Below are 22,575 nucleotides of genomic sequence, written 5' to 3'. Positions count from 1 at the left end.
CAGTTTCACGAATATTAAGCATTGTATTTCTACTATTTCCAGAAATGGATTCAACCATGATTTGAGAGTCAGATATGCTGACTTGGAAATCTAAATATTCCTGAACTCAAAAAGGCACTTTGAACCCATATTGGTGTGAATACTTTCTCGCCCTGCCCTGCCCTGTGGTGTATCTATCATGGGGCGCCATTTGGATCAATACTTGGAAAATAAATCCAAAAACACGATATAAAACTGTGACCAGCCTCGATTATCCGACAAAAAAAGATTTCATCGAGCGGAAATGACAAATGCCCCTTTAGTCACAGAACGATGTGTAATTGGTATGTATAAGATATACGCTCAATTCAACATTAGACCGATACTCTGCACTCAATTCAACATTAGACCGATACCCTACACTCAATTCAACATTAGATCGATACCCTACACTCAATTCAACATTAGACCGATACTCTACACTCAATTCAACATTAGACAGATACTCTACACTCAATTCAACATTAGACCGATACTCTAAACTCAATTCAACATTAGACCGATACTCTACACTCAATTCAACATTAGACCGATACCTTTCTTTGAAAATGTAAAAATGTGAATTGCAAAATTAATACCAAAGTTTAGCTCTTCCGTCACGTGTACACAGTTTCACGAATATTAAGCATTGTATTTCTACTATTGCCAGAAATGGATTCAACCATGATTTGAGAGTCAGATATGCTGACTTGGAAATCTAAATATTCCTGAACTCAAAAAGGCACTTTGAACCCATTTTGGTGTGAATACTTTCTCGCCCTGCCCTGCCCTGTGGTGTATCTATCATGGGGCGCCATTTGGATCAATACTTGGAAAATAAATCCAAAAACACGATATAAAACTGTGACCAGCCTCGATTATCCGACAAAAAAAGATTTCATCGAGCGGAAATGACAAATGCCCCTTTAGTCACAGAACGATGTGTAATTGGTATGTATAAGATATACGCTCAATTCAACATTAGACCGATACTCTGCACTCAATTCAACCTTAGACCGATACTCTACACTCAATTCAACATTAGACCGATACCTTTCTTTGAAAATGTAAAAATGTGAATTGCAAAATTAATACCAAAGTTTAGCTCTTCCGTCACGTGTACACAGTTTCACGAATATTAAGCATTGTATTTCTACTATTTCCAGAAATGGATTCAACCATGATTTGAGAGTCAGATATGCTGACTTGGAAATCTAAATATTCCTGAACTCAAAAGGCACTTTGAACCCATATTGGTGTGAATACTTTCTCGCCCTGCCCTGCCCTGTGGTGTATCTATCATGGGGCGCCATTTGGATCAATACTTGGAAAATAAATCCAAAACACGATATAAAACTGTGACCAGCCTCGATTATCCGACAAAAAAGATTTCATCGAGCGGAAATGACAAATGCCCTTTAGTCACAGAACGATGTGTAATTGGTATGTATAAGATATACGCTCAATTCAACATTAGACCGATACTCTGCACTCAATTCAACCTTAGACCGATACTCTACACTCAATTCAACATTAGACCGATACCTTTCTTTGAAAATGTAAAATGTGAATTGCAAAATTAATACCAAAGTTTAGCTCTTCCGTCACGTGTACACAGTTTCACGAATATTAAGCATTGTATTTCTACTATTTCCAGAAATGGATTCAACCATGATTTGAGAGTCAGATATGCTGACTTGGAAATCTAAATATTCCTGAACTCAAAAAGGCACTTTGAACCCATATTGGTGTGAATACTTTCTCGCCCTGCCCTGCCCTGTGGTGTATCTATCATGGGGCGCCATTTGGATCAATACTTGGAAAATAAATCCAAAAACACGATATAAAACTGTGACCAGCCTCGATTATCCGACAAAAAAAGATTTCATCGAGCGGAAATGACAAATGCCCCTTTAGTCACAGAACGATGTGTAATTGGTATGTATAAGATATACGCTCAATTCAACATTAGACCGATACTCTGCACTCAATTCAACATTAGACCGATACCCTACACTCAATTCAACATTAGACCGATACCCTACACTCAATTCAACATTAGACCGATACTCTACACTCAATTCAACATTAGACAGATACTCTACACTCAATTCAACATTAGACCGATACTCTAAACTCAATTCAACATTAGACCGATACTCTACACTCAATTCAACATTAGACCGATACCTTTCTTTGAAAATGTAAAAATGTGAATTGCAAAATTAATACCAAAGTTTAGCTCTTCCGTCACGTGTACACAGTTTCACGAATATTAAGCATTGTATTTCTACTATTGCCAGAAATGGATTCAACCATGATTTGAGAGTCAGATATGCTGACTTGGAAATCTAAATATTCCTGAACTCAAAAGGCACTTTGAACCCATTTTGGTGTGAATACTTTCTCGCCCTGCCCTGCCCTGTGGTGTATCTATCATGGGGCGCCATTTGGATCAATACTTGGAAAATAAATCCAAAACACGATATAAAACTGTGACCAGCCTCGATTATCCGACAAAAAAAGATTTCATCGAGCGGAAATGACAAATGCCCCTTTAGTCACAGAACGATGTGTAATTGGTATGTATAAGATATACGCTCAATTCAACATTAGACCGATACTCTGCACTCAATTCAACCTTAGACCGATACTCTACACTCAATTCAACATTAGACCGATACCTTTCTTTGAAAATGTAAAAATGTGAATTGCAAAATTAATACCAAAGTTTAGCTCTTCCGTCACGTGTACACAGTTTCACGAATATTAAGCATTGTATTTCTACTATTTCCAGAAATGGATTCAACCATGATTTGAGAGTCAGATATGCTGACTTGGAAATCTAAATATTCCTGAACTCAAAAAGGCACTTTGAACCCATATTGGTGTGAATACTTTCTCGCCCTGCCCTGCCCTGTGGTGTATCTATCATGGGGCGCCATTTGGATCAATACTTGGAAAATAAATCCAAAAACACGATATAAAACTGTGACCAGCCTCGATTATCCGACAAAAAGATTTCATCGAGCGCAAATGACAAATGCCCCTTTAGTCACAGAACGATGTGTAATTGGTATGTATAAGATATACGCTCAATTCAACATTAGACCGATACTCTGCACTCAATTCAACCTTAGACCGATACTCTACACTCAATTCAACATTAGACCGATACCTTTCTTTGAAAATGTAAAAATGTGAATTGCAAAATTAATACCAAAGTTTAGCTCTTCCGTCACGTGTACACAGTTTCACGAATATTAAGCATTGTATTTCTACTATTTCCAGAAATGGATTCAACCATGATTTGAGAGTCAGATATGCTGACTTGGAAATCTAAATATTCCTGAACTCAAAAAGGCACTTTGAACCCATATTGGTGTGAATACTTTCTCGCCCTGCCCTGCCCTGTGGTGTATCTATCATGGGGCGCCATTTGGATCAATACTTGGAAAATAAATCCAAAAACACGATATAAAACTGTGACCAGCCTCGATTATCCGACAAAAAAAGATTTCATCGAGCGGAAATGACAAATGCCCCTTTAGTCACAGAACGATGTGTAATTGGTATGTATAAGATATACGCTCAATTCAACATTAGACCGATACTCTGCACTCAATTCAACATTAGACCGATACCCTACACTCAATTCAACATTAGATCGATACCCTACACTCAATTCAACATTAGACCGATACTCTACACTCAATTCAACATTAGACAGATACTCTACACTCAATTCAACATTAGACCGATACTCTACACTCAATTCAACATTAGACCGATACCTTACACTCAATTCAACATTAGATCGATACCCTACACTCAATTCAACATTAGACCGATACTCTACACTCAATTCAACATTAGACCGATACTCTACGCTCAATTCAACATTAGACCGATACTCTACACTCAATTCAACATTAGACCGATACCCTACACTCAATTCAACATTAGATCGATACCCTACACTCAATTCAACATTAGACCGATACTCTACACTCAATTCAACATTAGACCGATACTCTACGCTCAATTCAACATTAGGCCGACACTCTACACTCAATTCAACATTAGATCGATACCCTACACTCAATTCAACATTAGACCGATACTCTACACTCAATTCAACATTAGATCGATACCCTACACTCAATTCAACATTAGACCGATACTCTACACTCAATTCAACATTAGACCGATACTCTACGCTCAATTCAACATTAGACCGATACTCTACACTCAATTCAACATTAGACCGATACTCTACACTCAATTCAACATTAGACCGATACTCTACACTCAATTCAACATTAGACCGATACTCTACACTCAATTCAACATTACACCGATACTCTACACTCAATTCAACATTAGACCGATACTCTACACTCAATTCAACATTAGACCGATACTCTACACTCAATTCAACATTAGACCGATACTCTACGCTCAATTCAATATTAGACCGATACTCTGCACTCAATTCAACATTAGACCGATACTCTACACTCAATTCAACATTAGACCGATACTCTACACTCAATTCAACATTAGACCGATACTCTACACTCAATTCAACATTAGACCGATACCCTACACTCAATTCAACATTAGACCGATACTCTACACTCAATTCAACATTAGACCGATACTCTACACTCAATTCAACATTAGACCGATACTCTACACTCAATTCAACATTAGGCCGACACTCTACACTCAATTCAGCATTAGACCGATACTCTACGCTCAATTCAATATTAGACTGATACTCTGCACTCAATTCAACATTAGACCGATACTCTGCACTCAATTCAACATTAGACCGATACCCTACACTCAGGGTACCTACCTAGGCACACATCCATCCATCCATCCGACAATAAATTCTAGAAGAAATATTAACAGCATCCCATTGAACGTTATCGAGCGTAGCAACCGGATTCAATTTTGGTTATTATTTACCCACAATCCCCACCCCAACCCCCACCCCAAAAAATAAATAAAATAAAATAAATAGCAAAGAGTTAAAACAGTCTACCATAAACTGTAAATGAAATATGTACAACAAAGATGAAAAAATCCAATAATGATTTTTATTCAAATGGCACATGAACATAATTCCGCAAAGGATATATTATAATTATTATATACTTCATATATATTCATATATCACCAGCCCGACAACCAGAATATATCTCTATACATTTCGACTAGTCCATTTATATATGATAACTATCAGAACTAAAGGATTTCTTTCCATATTGACGTTTTTTGTACATCCGTCACAGATGGTTTCAGTGCTTCATCATAATCCGTATTATTTGTGTTGGTCTGTCATATCAGCCAAGATGCGGACTCGAGTACTGTTGATATGGAGTGTGTTGACAATACTTTGTTTTTTATTCACTACAGTGGTGCTGCTTGGAGCTCTGTCAACAATGGGCCCTCATGTCAGTAATAATGATCATCGTCTCAACGTTAGGAACGCTGCTTATTCTGAGCCGTAAGTATCCAGACTTTTAACGGATTAAATATGATTAAGGAAGCTTTTAAGAATGCATGTTGTTATACGCGTTCATCAATAACTCTGCTGTACAGAGGTTGCCTGTAAACTATCAAGTCTGGTCCAATGATTGATATTGTACACTTGGATGCTATTTTTTTCGACAGACTGTAGTTTTATTTATCTCTTCACTTCCCGTTTTTACTTTTGATGAGTGAAAGAACGTATTGTCCGTTTGGCTCAAAAGCGGACTGATGAATTGCAATCTAACTCGAAAACTAATAAACATATAATACTCAATGAAACGCTGATCATAATCAAAACATCATACCCACTCTGTGAGGTTTTTTGCAGAATTTCTGTCCTAAAAAAAAGGTGTTTAAAGGGGTTTATCATTAAAATATTGACACAGTTCACTATTTGTTACGAGGGAGGAGTGCAGAGAAAGGGACAGCCAGGTGTTCGAGAACGGATGGAGACGGCACAGCACAGGTTAATGAATAAATAACTTTGTCTGTGAACGTGCTTCGCGAACACCTGGCTGTCCCTTTCTCTGCACTCCTCCCTCGTAACAAACAGTGAACTGTATCAATATTTTAATGATAGTTTGTTAAACAACTTTTTTATTTTTAGGACAAAAATTCTGCAAAAACCTCACAGAGTTGGTATGATGTTTTGATTATGATCAGCGTTTCATTGAGTATGTTATGTTTATTAGTGTTCGAGTTAGATTGCAATTCATCGGTCTGCTTTTGAGCCAAACGGACTGTAGTTACTATTGTTTACTCAAAACACATTAACGTGAGGACATACAGAACGACTATTCATTTATACAATACCCATGGAGATCCGGGTTAGTATTGGTCCTCTGCAACCCATGCTTGTAGTAAGAGGCAACAACGGGTCCGACTCTCTGACTTGGTTCATACATGTCATCGTATCCCAATTGCTCCTCGAATATTTACAGACCGACGCCATATAACTTGAATATTGAAGAGTGCGGACTTGAACAAACAAACAGACAATTACATAATCATCATTTATACAAAGCACGATGCTTTTTCGAAGTTTTTCAAGAAGGTTTATTCTCATTTTATAAATGATTGCATGGTCGGCTCACATCTCAGTGTGAGTGAGTGAGTTGTATTTTATGCCTCTTTCAGTAATATTCCAGCAATATGGAGATACAAGAAATGGGATTGACACATTGGAATAGAACCTGGGATTTTGGCAATTAGAGGAAATACTGTAACCAGCGGGACACCCAACCACCCCTTCTTAATGAATCTGAATTAATAATGGGCACAGAATCGTTCAGTAACTAAATGCATGATGTTTTCCAGTTGAGCAGTTTCTACCAAGCCTTTACCTTTAAAAACAATTATTACGATTTTATCCACACTTAATCACTTTATTTAAGTAAACCGTTCTATTTGAATGGTGAAGGTGATTGACACGTTACCAATGTATTGCTATTCATTCATTCATTCACTGTTATGTATTACATTTCCATTCAACAATGTACCCGTGAAGATCCGGATTAGAACTGTTCTTCAGCAGCCCATGCTTGCCGTAAGGGGCGAGAAACGGGATCGGGTAGTCAGGTTCGCTGATATTCCATTTTTATGGCGGCGGTCTGTAAATAATCGAGTCTGGACCAGATAATCCAGTGATCAACAGTATGAGCGTCGATCTACGCAACTAGGATACGATGACATGTATCAACCAAGTCAGCGAGCCTGACCTGCCGATCCTGTTAGTCGCCAATTATGACAAGCATGGGTTACTGAAGGTCCATTCTAACCCGGACCTCCACGGATCTTCACTCTGACCTAACAAGCGTACTAGAATCTGTTAATGAGTTAATAAGTTAATGAGAATTGTAATCCCAAATATAAGATATGTTGCACTTTCTACATGACATTGTGAACCCGGATTTTCACGGGTCTGTTATCATTATTAAGAAGACGTTATGCATTGGTAATAGAGGCTGTGGTTACACATATATCATATTTTTGTAGTTAAAAAAAACCCCTTTTCACAGGAATTATTAGCGAAATTAATTACTGTAATGTTTGTTTCTTTGTGAAGGCAAAAAGAACCAGTGACGCAAAACCCCGAGCACATGCAAGAAACACTTGACATTAAAAAATCACAGAGACTTCAACATCTACTACAAACAATGTTGAAAACTCATGAAAGACCATCAGATGATTATTTCGGATATAATGTCACGAGAAGTGACGAGATCTCGGTGACGAGAGAGGTGCCTGATGCAAGGTCCATTGAATGCAAAAACCGAATTTTCAACTACTCTTCTCTGCCTACATTGTCAATCGTCACTCCATTCCACAACGAGGCTCTGACGCCATTTCTACGCCATGTTCACGCCATTGTGTCTCGAACACCGCCACAGCTCCTAATGGATGTAATTCTGGTGGATGATAACAGCACCTTTTCATATCTAGGCGAAGACCTACAGGAATATTTCAGAATCCTGGACTCTAGAATTCGAATAATACGTAACAAAGAGCGAAAAGGTTTGATACTTTCCAGACTCCAAGGGGCAGAAGAAGCACGTGGAGAAGTGGTAGTGTTCCTGGATGCTCACATGGAGGTTTGTGAGGGTTGGGCAGAACCACTACTGGAGAAGATTAACAGTCAGCCAGCCATTGTGGTCCAAGCAGACATCTCTCCGATCAATGACCAGACCATTCGTTTAGACATTGGGGAACCCATAGGCATAAGAGGAGGTTTTACATGGGATTTGAGGTAAGATTGTGAAGTCATTCGTATGTAATCAGTATCCTTGCCTTGTCCACTAAAAGCGTTCGCTCGTCACGCCGAATACCCGGGTTCGAATCCCCACGTGGGTACATTGTGTGAAGCCCATTTCTGGTGTCCCCCGCCGTGATATTGCTGGAATATTGCTAAAAGCGGCGTAAAACCCCACTCACTCACTCAGTAATATACCTTGTCAATGTGATGAGTAATAATGTTACTGCAACCGATCTGCTTTAATAGTATCGTCATGCTGAGGCAAGTAAATGAGTATTTACGTAACATAATGTTGTGTCAAGTAAATTTGGAAAGAAGGAAAATAGCAATGCATTTCAAAGATATGTTCCTCAATGATGAAAACCTTATAGTTGAATGTGGTTCTTGATAATAATTCCTCATAAGAGTCAATCAGGGGATTTAAAACTGTTATCAGCCTTTTATGTTCTGAGGGATGTATACACATGATCATTAATCAAGCACCACCATATACATAATAAGTACGAAAACACTACACGTTGGTGTATGTGCATTGAAAACAAAATTCAACGTATTAAGATGGTAACACAGTTTGCTCTGATTAAAACCAAAGCAAAACTGAAATTGAAATATGGTAACAATCTGCTTGCAATCTCAGAAGAAAACACAAAAACGCCAATATCAAGAATGACGGAATTTATGGCCATCATGACTATGTCACCGATCTGATAGCTCTCAATTAATGATTGTTGTGATCGTATGAATCACCACTAGCCGCCACATCAGTACATACCTCGCATTTACCAGTGTCTTAATGTCACACACGCATGGACTTTTCAGTATCATTCTTCATGGATTGTCGACCCGTGAAGATCCGGGTTAGAATTGATCTTCAGTAACCCACGCTTATCGTAGGAGGCGACTAACGGGATCGGGTGGGAACGCCCGCTGACTTGGCTGACACATGTTATCATATCCCAGTTGCGTAGATCGATGCTTATGCTGTTGATCACTGGATTGTCTGATCCAGACTCGATTATTTACAGCCCGCGGCCATATAGCCGGAATATTGCTGAGTGCGGCGTAATACTCAACTCACTCACACACTCACTCGTTCATGGAGAATGTCTGGAACAATTCCTGCAGATTTTGAACAGGAGGAGTACTAGCGCGAACTTGGCGTGCCAGATAGTCCTAAAGATGTTCGATCAGGTTAATATCGGTGCTCCTTGCGGTTAATGGTAAGGTTCCGATGGCAAGGTAATGCAAATTGTCGAAAAAGTGCTTGACAACGATGGGATCTGGCGTTGTCATCATGAGGAAGTCATACCGGACAACTGACACAAAGATGGTTATCAAAATGAGGTATGACGGCAGCAGCCAGTAGTACCCGGTGACAACGTTTACCATCCACGACGTCTCGGTAACGTGTAGAAGATTGTGTTTCAGCAGACCAATGAACCTTACACCATGTCCACAAGTTCTGGTTTTTTTCAGAGCCTGTCTCATGTCAAGTTAGTTTTTATTACTGTTATGCTCTAAATTGGTTCATGAAACTATAGTGCACACGCTGCAGTTATGAACTGTATACCCAAATGTGCTGGCGCCTCCGCCCATGTGGGGAATCGATATGAGATATTGAGATATTGAGTAAAGCACAATTTTTTCACCCGCCGAATTCCAGTATGCGACCTATGAGTAATCGCCTGTTTGGACCCTAGAACATGTGAAAAATGCAATGGTGTAATCGCCTGTTTGGACCCTAGAACATTAAAACTGCCCTAGGATTCAAGCAGGGCTTAATTAATGTTCATGTGTACTATTGAATTTGATTTGTGACCACAAAGTTTATGAATAAAGACAGTGCTTCTTGTGTTTGGAAACCGTCCTGGGTTTCGACTGATACCTTTTGTTACAAAGCGATACAATGCATGTACACCTGTCATGTTTATTTTTACAGTTACATCTGGCATCCTGTACCCAAATATCTCAACCAGTTTCGGAACTCCGACTGGGAACCATTTCCTACCCCGGTACTACAAGGGTCCTGTATTGCTGTCAGAAAGTCCTACTTTAATGCTATCGGACAATTCGATCCAGGCCTAGAGATCTGGGGAGGTGAGCAGATTGATCTATCCTTCAATGTCTGGATGACAGGAGGAAGAATTGAAACAGTGCCTTGTTCAAGAATTGGTCACGTCTACAAAAAAACAAGTACACTTTTGGTTCAAGTTCTGCTGCAAGTACAATTCTGAAAAATAATCTACGTGTAGCAGAGGTGTGGATGGACGAATATAAATATTTTGTTCGTGCTGCAATCTCTCACATACGTAGTCCACTTCCAGTGTTTACGGAAGCCGAATGGAGTTCTTTACAGGAAAGGAAAAGGCAACGACAAGAGCGCAGTAGTAAGTCATTTGCTTGGTTCTTGGAGAGTGTCCATACTGAACAGATAGTTCCATCGAAGGAAGATGTGTCTTTTGGAGAAATAAAGAACACCGAGAGTGGGCAGTGCTGGTTTGTATTTGAGGACGATTACATAGGCTCAGATGGACGTTGCGGCTTCATACTTAAAGAAACAACCTTTTCTTTAGATAAGTATGGGAGACTGAAATATCTGGACAGGTGTGTTGGATATGATGAATCAACGTTTCTTCTGATGATCAAGGATTGTCCATTCAAGTCTGAGTCGATAATATGGGTACATGCGGATTACAACTTGATGACGGCCTTGCGTTCAGAATATATTTGTGCTACTCGAGTTAGATCCAGATTTCCGATCCACACAGGACAGGAAGTGGTGCAATTGCAGACGTGTGACAAACAAAACCAGTTTCAAAGATTGACGTTCATGCATAATTTTCAATGGCAAAATGTCTTTGAATGACTCTTTGTTAAATGTTTGAATAAATGTGGATAGGTAATCGTCTTCTTCGTGACCTTTTGAGTGAACTTTAGAAAAATGCCAGATATATTCTTAATGGTCAATGAGTTCACTCTAACAATTATTTTTGAAGTTGTCTGAAAGAAATGTTGAATGCATTACACCGAAACCTCACCGAGCCTAAAGACCTGATCTGTTCAAGCCACTTTGAAGTAATTCTAACCCACAATTCCTAGAGGCTACAAAAGATAATGCGTACATATTGTATGTGCTTTACTGTAAACTATATATATTTGAATTGTGTACAATAAAAAAGAAAGAAAACAAAGATGTTTGGACACTAACATGATATCTGGACATATTAAAATGTCCTATTATAATTGACATATTGCAATAAATGTATATAATAAATGAATGGTATAATTAGCAACGACCCAGGCTATTCAATTTTACCGGAATATAAAATTTAAAACCAGCCCCCTGTACTTTAACATCTGTTGATGTATCCGAACAAAATAATTAATTCAAAATGGATTTTATTTTACCTGTGTGACCATGTCATTGTGCACCAGGTGTTTTTAATAAATCATTATCGGTAATTGCAGTCAACTGGCTTGTCAAACCGAGATGAGACGTCGAGTGCTATGGGTATTGAGTGCGGTGACTATCATTTGTTTCCAATTCACAATGGTAATTCTTCTTGGAAGACTGTCAAAGGAGGGTCCTTATGCCAGCAATACTTATCATCATTTCAAGGCTACGAACCGTTTTGTATTCTGAACCGTGAGTACTTGCAGTATTAATTAGAGTGATTGAGGATAAGATCAAACTCGTAAGAATGCACATTGTTTTACGTCGCAATACTCAAGCTATACAGAGGTTGCCTGTAAACAATCGAGTCTGTTCCAATGATTGATGTTATGGACTGGGGTGTTAATTTTAGACAGGTTGTTGTTTAAATCAGCTCTTAAGGACATACACTTCTTTTTTTTATTTGTAATAATTGAAAGGGTCTAGTCACTATTATTTACTCAAAACACATCAACGTTAGGACACACAACATGTCTTGTGTAAGATACTTGATGTAAAACACAGATCTTTTTCAATATGCCCTGATCTCAGTGTGAGTGAGTGAGTTGAGTTTCATGCCGCTTTTAGCAATAGGAAGGATCAAGTTAGGGTATCACACATTGTTCCTATGTTTGGAAATGAACTAGGGCCCCAGGCATGTGGGACGAACACTTAATCTGTACGATACCCTACAATCCGTATTCAGTCTGAATATATAATTGTTTAGGAACTAAATATATGACGTTTTAGTTGATATCTTGTTAACTGAGTATTGACCAGGGAAACCCAAAACAGAGTGTTCATTTGAACCAATGTATTTGGACCGTTATGGCCAGCATCAGGCTATGAGTGGGTTGGTTGTTCCACGACAACACCGATCCATACTCATCATTACAAATTGTCCACTCACTAACAAGGAGAGCTAATGAAGGTCAAGGTCATACCCCATTAACCAGGGAATTACATTTGCATTCTGCAATGGAGTCAATTCGCAGGCTATCTGAAAACAAGCATTTATATTACAAGTTGTATCTGTTTGTAGTGTATCGTCTCATTTACAACTTTTCCCAAGCATTTTCTATTGAAACTTAAGTAAAACATATTTCACCATTTTGAATGTGAATGTGTGTCGACCTTTAGAGGGGCATTTTGATGGTTCGTTTCAGTGTTATCACTATTTGTAAAGGGTCGTCCGACCATTGTACAGCGATGATAGTGATGTATCTCGCAATGTTTAGTGATAAATGTCCTCTTGATACAGAATATGTTTGTCTTCGTTTTTGTTTTGTGGATTAGTGTTTGAAAAATAATGTTTTGACAAAATTGAGACTATATTCAATTCACGCTTACATAAACAATAATTTGATTCGAAATACAATGCATTATTATTTTGTTTCTTCCTAAGGAAAACAGAATCACTGAAGCAAAACCCAACTCTTATTCAAGAAACACTTGGTAATAACAACTCACGGGTATTTGCATCTCTATTACGGAAAATATTGAAAGTTCACGAAAGACCTACAGATAATTATTTTGGATTTAATATCACGAGAAGTGACGACAGAGGTGCCTGATGCAAGGCCCAAGGAATGCAAAATCCGAATTTTCAACTACTCAACGAGGCTCTGACGCCATTTCTACGCCATGTTCAGTTCCTAATGGATGTAATTCTGGTGGATGATAACAGCACCTTTTCATATCTAGGCGAAGACCTACAGGAATATTTCAGAATCCTGGACTCTAGAATTCGAATAATACGAAACAAAGAGCGAAAAGGTTTGATACTTTCCAGACTACAAGGGGCAGAAGAAGCACGTGGAGAAGTGGTAGTGTTCCTGGATGCTCACATGGAGGTTTGTGAGGGTTGGGAAGAACCACTACTGGAGAAGATTAACAGTCAGCCAGCCATTGTGGTCTAAGCAGACGTCTCTCCGATCAATGACCAGACCATTCGTTTAGACACTGGGGAACCCATAGGCATAAGAGGAGGTTTTACAACGTTTCTTCTGATGATCAAGGATTGTCCATCCAAGTCTTGAGTCAAAAATATTGATGACATGGGTACATGCGGATTACAACTTGATGACGGCCTTCCGTTCAGAATATATTTGTGCTTCTCGAGTTAGATCCAGATTTCCGATCCACACAGGACAGGAAGTGGTGCAATTGCAGACGTGTGACAAACAAAACCAGTATCAAAGATGGACGATCACGTTTGAATTTTAATGGCAAAGGGATTTTGGGTGACCAAGAGCGATAAATGACTGTATCAGTAATTTTAACAGTTAAAGTTTGCAGACATTTATAAAGCAGTCTGAAATTGATATCGCTATAAAATTTGAAACTTTTGCGAATGGAGTAAGGTTTAATTCCACACTCTAAATGTTGAAACGACAAAGGAAATTATGATAGATTTTATCTGGACAACATGATAGATTTTATCAAGACAACTTGTATTCAAGACACACCTATACGTATGTTAATAAAGTCGTGTCTTACCTTACCTTGTTTATCCATACTCCTTTTGTGAAGTATATGTACATGTATATGAACAGTATGAATGAGTGAGTGGGTTTACGCCGCTTTTAGCAATAGTCCAGCAATATCACCAGAAATGGGCTTCACACATTGTATACATGTGGGGATTGAACCCGGGTCTTCCGCGTGACGAGCGAACGCTGTAACCAATAGGCTACTCCACCAACCCCCGAACAATATGAATAAGTGGTCATACAAATGGTCTCTCAGTACTGAAATGCAGTGGTATAAACCTACTGTTTCTGCTATTTAGAGGTTTCAAACGTAGAAGGAAGACCTGATGATTTCATTCAAAATCGAGGGCGGGGTTTCAAATTGGACATCAATTACACACAATATAACCCCCTGGTTCAGATATTCTGTAAACAAACTACAAACTGCGAGGACAAATGACGCATCCCTTACTCGTGTACATACCGCTACTATGACGTCATAGTGTTATACAAACAGGAAATTCCAAAACAATACATGACGTAACCGCACTTGCCAGAGAAACTCATATTCGCGTAGTTGTTAAATTATATGGGAACGGGTGGACATCCCCTCAAAACGCTTCCTACATGTTATCCATAAGGAGAATGAAGCTATATTTGACGTTTAGCGAAACGTAATCACATATATCACATTCTGTCTAACTCGTGAAGGTCCCGGTTAGAATATTGGCCTTCAGTAACCCATGCTTGTCGTAAGAGGCGACTAACGGGATCGGGTGGTCAGGCTCGCTGACTTGGTTAACACATGTCATCGGTTCCCAATTGCACAGATCGATGCTCATGCTGTTGATCACTGGATTGTCTGGTCCAGACTCGATTATTTACAGACCGCCGTTATATAGCTGGAATTTAGCTGAGTGCGGCGTAAAACCCAACTCACTCACTCAGTCATTTTGTCAAATATAGAACACCAACCGTAATGAATACCCGGCCTCGATTTGCCATGGGACCAGATTCCAAATTATGTCAGTGAACATCATTATTGACACCAGGTGTTCTAGAAAAGGGTCAGCATGTCATGCTCTCCTGGTAGAATCCGCCGCCCACACAAGTTGAATAAGTGACCGCTTCCGTGGTGTAGTGATTAGAGCGTCCGCCCGGAGAGCAGAAGGTCGCGGGTTCGATCCCCGACCGCGTCATACCAAAAGACGTTACTTGTTGGTCCCTGTCTGGCGCTCGGCATTAATGGGTACATCAAGGACTGGTCGGCTCGGAGTCAGTTTAATGTGTCTGAGTGGGGTATTCATGCTTCACTGCGGCATGGTATCTCAGTGGGCTAGCACTATAAAACCAGCTTCAGTCTGGGCTAGTACAAGCAGCCGCACATACACATACACACGCACGCACGTCGTCATATGAGCGAAATATTCTCAAGCACGACGTTAAACCCAATTTCACCTCACCTCACAAGTTGAATAAGGAAATAAGCTCGTACGTCACATGACGCCGACCTGCAAGCTATTCAGTCGACACCAGACAATCAAGTGATGGGCAAAATAAGACGCATTTACTGATTTTTCTTGAAACTAAACACGATATGTAAATTTTGCATTATGTCTGCTGTGTACAGGGTCTGAGAGTTCTCATAGACGTGGAAACGGTCTTGTCGCTTAGAGTGAGTGAGTGAGTAAGTATGGTTTAATGCCGATTTTAGCAATATTCCAGCAATATATTTCGGGGGTTCACTGTGAAGTGTATGGAATGGTTTGAATGGAATACTTGGTAAATAAAACCGATAAAGCACTTTCCATAACCATAGGAAGACTTAGAACAGTGTCAATAGCATGAATCACTTTGAGTGAGTGAGTGAGTGAGTATAGTTTTACACCGCTTTGAGCAATATTCCAGCGGAGTACACCAGAAATTGGCTTCACACATTTAACCAATGTGGGGAATCGAACCCGGGTCCTCGGTGTGACGAGCGAACGTTTTAACCACTTGGCTACTCCGCCGCCCCTTGCTGCTTATAATCATGAAATGCTATACAGTCAAACATCGTTATCTCGAACCTTTCATGTGTTGAAATTACAGTAAAATCATGGTCCCTTGGCATCCTTTCATTTCATCTAATTTCCGGTTGGGACAAACTTGGATAACTCGAAGTATTTAGGCAGGTGCCTTCGACTGTTTGAGTGTAAAATGAAACTGTCATGTCTGCATCAGCTACGATAAACGAAGTTTAATGCCTCCAAAGCGCGTCCGGAACAAATCTAGAATAACCTAGAATAGTGGGATGATAATGCGTCACTGTATGAGCTATGTCTCAGAGATTCTTTTAATATTAGTACTAGGAAATTATTAAAACGCTTGAATCTTTGTTTCTATGATGCAATAGAACGTCACCGATGTCGATATTTTGAGTGAGTGAGTGAGTTTTAGTTTTACGCCACTATTAGCAATATTCCAGTAATATCACGGCGGGGACACCAGAAATGGGTTTCACACATTGTACCCATGTGGGGATTCGTATGGGTCTTTACAGCGTGACGAGCGAACGCTTTAACCACAAGACTACCCCACCACCCCTTGGTGTTTTTTACACACCTGGAGAAAATATATCTAGCGTCAGTGAGTCAGACACGAAACGGTCTGGCTCAGGGTTCATATCACATACTTTGCACCTGTCCTTTTCACAATATAATTTACACTGACAAATGTTCAAATAATCCATAGATACATTGGTGTTGACCATACTTCTTGTTGATTTGTCCATTTCTTTTGTGACAAAAGGGAATTCATACGTATATGATGTGTCAGTGTTGAGTAGTCATCAGTAATAGCCTTCTAACGTGACTCACACTTTAGGCTTAATTCACTGCACATGGTACACCTTTGATGAAGTCCTAAGCTAGGAAATCGAATAGAAATCGCGTATCGTGGGTGATTTATCTATTCCATTTCACTATCTTATGCAAAACACGTCAGCTGTAACACATATGTTCCTCTACTTTCCAAGTACTGAAGTCATCTTTGCTCTTGCATTAACCTCCCCCCTTGTCACTGTCAAGTGTACGCTCGTTACTGTAAATCATCGCCATGCCCTAGCCGACCCAAAAGTTTAAATCGTAAACGCACGAGCAAAACCAGTATCGATTATCGGACGTAAATCGTCATAAGACGTAAAAGAGAAAGGAACACTATAGGAGAGGATCGCTGAACATCATTAAGGACACCAGCAGGTGTTCTGCCCTAACAGTAGCACCCAACAAACCAAGGATCGATTTTCCGTCGAAACAGATGTCATTAGAAATGAAGACAAAATTGATGGGAAAATGATAGGAGAGGATAGCTGAAACCGCATTAATGTCACCTGGTGTTGGCAGGAGGGTCAACCCGTCCTGCCCTCCCATTAGCACCCAAGACACCCGTCATACCACTCGGGTTCACTGTGAAGTGTACCGGAATGGTTTGAATGGTTTACATGGTAAATATAACTTACAAAAGGCTTTCCAAAACCATAGAAATATTTAGAGCAGAGTTAACAGTAGGAATCACTTTGAGTGAGTGAGAGTGAGTGAGTTTAGTTTTACGCTGCTTTTAGCAATATTCCAGCAATGTCACGGCGGGGGACACCAGAAATGGGCTTCACACATTGTGTCAATGTGGGGATTCGAACCCGGGTCTTCGGCATGACGAGCAAACGCTTTAACCATTAGGCTACCCCACCGCCCCTGGAAGATATATTTTACCCCTGGGCCATGACGCCACTATATATTGCAAATGTGACAAATGTTCATGGTACAGTTGGTCACTGGTGTCCTGAGTGAGTCGTTTTAGTCTTTCGCCGTCATCGGCAATACACCAACAGCATCACGGCGAAGACACCAGAAATGTGCTTTACACATTGTACCAACCGAACCGTGAGTGAGTGTGGTTTTACGCCGCTTTTAGCAATATTCCAGCAATATCACGGCGGGGGACACCTGAAATGGGCTTCACACATTGTACCAACCGAACGGAACCAGTGGCCCGTACCATAAGCGATCGTAGCCCTAAGGTGATCGTAACTACAACTGTCATAGCACTAAGGTGATCGTAACTCCCATACTTTAACATAGACTAACGACTGTCATATCATTAAGGTGATCGTAACTCCCATAATGTAACATAGACTTACAGCTGTTTTAATGACTACGATCCCTTTGTGGAACGGAATCTTGGACTTTCGATGTTACAAGCAAACATTTAACCACATAGCAATCCCACCGCCGGTATATTGAGAACAGTGGTCAGACTTGATTTTTTAATCAAGTTACTAGTGAAAATATTTACAACGGAAATGTGAACCACACCAAACATACGCTTGCAAATACACGAACATTGTCCATTTTCACATCTTATCCTAAAATAGTTAAAACAACAATCACAATGTACTTCGAGTCGTTCCCTTTGAGCTCACGGTGATCCAATGATCAGTCACGTGTGTGTGACAGGTGGCGGAAGTTAGCCGTTGCTAATAGCCATATCATTCATTCACGTTTTACTCAGGAATATGACCGGACGGAACTCTTGCAGAGAAGTGGCTATTTCAGTGTTTTTCCATCTTGTTACTACACTATTCCTTCTGGAAATATTGGCGGCTGTGATATTTCCAGAACAAATGTACATACCCCCTCGCAGGAGAAGGAAAATGACATCAGACATGTAAGTATATGTGTCTTTATTTGCAAGTTCTTCATTTGAATGCACTTGTATCAAGGTAGAACAGATACCCCGGAGATGAAAGGTAGTTTATCGCCCTTAGTATCATTTAGTGAGTGTGTACTGCATTTGGGATACGATGACGTGTGTCAACCAAGTCAGTGAGTCTGACCTCCCAATCCCGTTAGTCGTCTCTTACGACAAAAAAGGGTTGCTGAAGATCAATTCTAACCCGGAACTTCACGGGTCTAACCCATCAGAATGTGACGGTAGTGTGACTATTAACCTTCCAGCGTCTGACAGGCAGCTTGAGTTGTATACTCGCCAGGGAGCTGAGAATGAATCTTCAGCAACAATAATGCAACTGTTCGAATACACACTGTCTATAGCACTGTCCAAATAGGCAGTTTTTAATATTTTTACAGATTAAAAACAATATGCAGCAGAGGGAGGTCGGTGGGTCCTGGCCCAGTCAGTCTGGTAAGGATCAGCATCAGTTCAGATACCCTTGCCCCCTCTGCACGCAGCATAGAGAATGGGGCTTTTTCCTGGAAGCGCTGCCCAGTCGAACTGTAATTAATTTAATCGTTACCGGTGTCACAATCCCGACAAGGTTCTGTGTCAATTTCTAATGCATATTTGTATCATTTCAGGCAATCCAGACCAAGACAAGAAAATGATATTTCAAACCTCTATCGCTACCAGTCGCTCTTGTATAGCGTTGGAAAACTACACACACTTGACGCACAGTTACAAAAGCTTTTGAAAAAACACGAAAGGCCAGGTGATGACTACTACGGTTTCAATGTGACGAGAAGTGACGAGATCTCTGTCACACGACACGTGATGGACGAGAGGCCATATGAATGTAAAAACAAGTATTTCGAATACTATTCTCTGCCTACATTATCAATCGTCACCCCATTCCACAACGAGGCTCTGACGCCATTTCTACGCCATGTTCATGCCATTGTGTCTCGAACACCGCCACAGCTCCTAATGGATGTAATTCTGGTGGATGATAACAGCACCTTTTCATATCTAGGCGAAGACCTACAGGAATATTTCAGAATCCTGGACTCCAGAATTCGAATAATACGTAACAAAGAGCGAAAAGGTTTGATACTTTCCAGACTCCAAGGGGCAGAAGTAGCACGTGGAGAAGTGGTAGTGTTCCTGGATGCTCACATGGAGGTTTGTGAGGGTTGGGCAGAACCACTACTGGAGAAGATTAACAGTCAGCCAGACATTGTGGTCCAAGCAGACATAACTCAAATTGATGAAAATACTCTGGATCTGAAAACGGATGACAGCGCGGAGTACAGAGGAGGTTTTGGATGGGATATGAGGTAAAAAAATTACAACAGCACCGTTTCAGAAACCTTTACATATATTTTACGTATTGTTATGTTAAAAGTGAGTGAGTGAGTGAATTTAGTTTTACGCCACTGTTAGCAATATTCCAGCAATATCACGGTGGGGGACACCAGAAATGGGCTTCACACATTGTACCCACTCGAACCCGGGTCTTCGGCGTGACGAGCGAACGCCTTAACCACTCGGGTTGTCAGGTTCGCTGACTTGGTAGGCACATGTCATCGGTTCCCAATTGAGCAGATCGATGCTCATGCTGTTGATCACTGGATTGTCTGGTCCAGACTCGATTATTTACAGGCCGCCGCCATATAGCTGGAATATTGCTGAGTGCGGCGTAAAACTAAACTCACTCACTCACTCATCTATATTTTTGCCAACAGGTACATGTGGTTTCCCCTACCCCCATATTTGAGGCAGTTTCGAGACTCCGACTGGAAACCATTCAGCACCCCGGTACTACAAGGTTCCTGTATCGCTGTCAGAAAAGACTACTTTAATGTCATCGGACAATTCGATCCAGGCCTAGAGATCTCGGGAGGTGAACACTTTGATCTATCCTTCAATGTCTGGATGACAGGTGGAAGAATTGAGACAGTGCCATGTTCAAAAGTTGGTCACATATATATAAACAATACTTACAGTTTTGGTTCAAGAGACAAGATGTATACTATTACCAAGAATGTTCTCCGAGTGGCAGAGATATGGATGGACGAATACAAACATGTCGTCCAATCAGCAGTCTTTGGGCATTTACAAAACCGTTTTCCAGGGCTGAACGAAGCTGAATTGAAGTCATACATTCCAGTGTTTACCGAAGCGGAGAAAACATCCTTACGGGAGAGGCAATATTTACGAAAGGAGCACAACAGTCAGCCGTTTGCTTGGTTCTTGAAGGCAGTCATGCCTGAACAAAAGATACCATGGAGGGAGTATCTACATTCGGGCGAAATAATAAACGAAAAGACCAGAGACTCATTTTTCGTTTTTGCTGACGGTTACATAGGCGCAACAACCACTGAAGCTGGTGTTCTTGTTCCAGACAATACGTTTGCTCTGGATAGGCATGGGAGACTGAAGTATGAAGGCAGATGTGTTGGATATGATGAGTGGAATCTTCTGGTGATCAACCCGTGTCAATTTGAATATGACGAGAAAGGAATTATTATCTGGAAATATGACAATAACAAGCTGGTCATCGTCCAGAAGTCAACGCACCTTTGTGCTACTCAAACAACATCAAGGTTTCCGTTCCACACAGAGAAGGAAGTCGTACAATTACAGAAGTGTGATGAAAAGAACCAGTACCAGAAGTGGACGTTTACGTTTACATACAAATGACATTGAAAGCAATGCTTTGCTTTGACGTCATTTGTAATGAATTCACTGGCGTACTATTTACTATTTAACAAAACAATTGCGGGTTTGGGAGCTTTGACAAACTTCCCGTCTGCAACATAACCAAACAGCACCCCGATATCCGAATATCGAAGGATAGTTGTTCCCAATGTGGATGTTAGTGTTAATTATATGTGTTAGAAAATAAACAAATACATACTATCTTCTTATTTCTGTTTTAATTATTTAACATTATTTTTACGAAAATGTGTACAATTAAGAACGCTTTCATGTCTTCAACAGTAGATCATTGTTTGTTGCCTGACACTGCACACAGCGATGTTCCAGTTATGTGAGGGTGTTCTCATAAATATACACACAGTGATTTCTGCAGGTGTATAAGCAATACATATATAAAATATGAGTCCATCTGAAGAATCGTTGAACGGCGAAATATCTTCTGCAGATATAAAGGAGATTTGACAAGAAGAAATATCTGGACTCATAACATCAGAAAACGTGTTAACATGACACATATACATACGCGAGTAAACACACACACACACACACACACACACACACACACACACACATATATATATATATATATGCACGCACGTACGTATACATATATATCTATACACACGTATATACATAGTTAACATATACATCATAACAATTCATGCCGTTTAGCGTCCGCCCGGAGAGCGGAAGGTCGCGGGTTCGATCCCCGACCGCCTCATACCAAAAGACGTTAAAATATGGTACTTGCTGGTCCCCGCCTGGCGCTCGGCATTAATGGGTACAACAAGGACTGGTCGGCTCGGAGTCAGTATAATGTGTCTGAGTGGGGTATTAATTCTTCACTGCGGCATGGTATCTCAGTGGGCTAGCACTATAAAACCAGCTGAAGTCTTGGCTAGTACAAGCAGCCGCACATACTC

The sequence above is a fragment of the Haliotis rubra genome, unplaced genomic scaffold (genome assembly GCF_003918875.1).
Source record: "Haliotis rubra isolate DU_JTF1 unplaced genomic scaffold, ASM391887v1 Scf547, whole genome shotgun sequence".
Classification (NCBI taxonomy): domain Eukaryota; kingdom Metazoa; phylum Mollusca; class Gastropoda; order Lepetellida; family Haliotidae; genus Haliotis; species Haliotis rubra.
The sequence above is the reverse complement of the archived record's forward strand: the minus strand, read 5'-3'. Positions refer to the sequence as shown.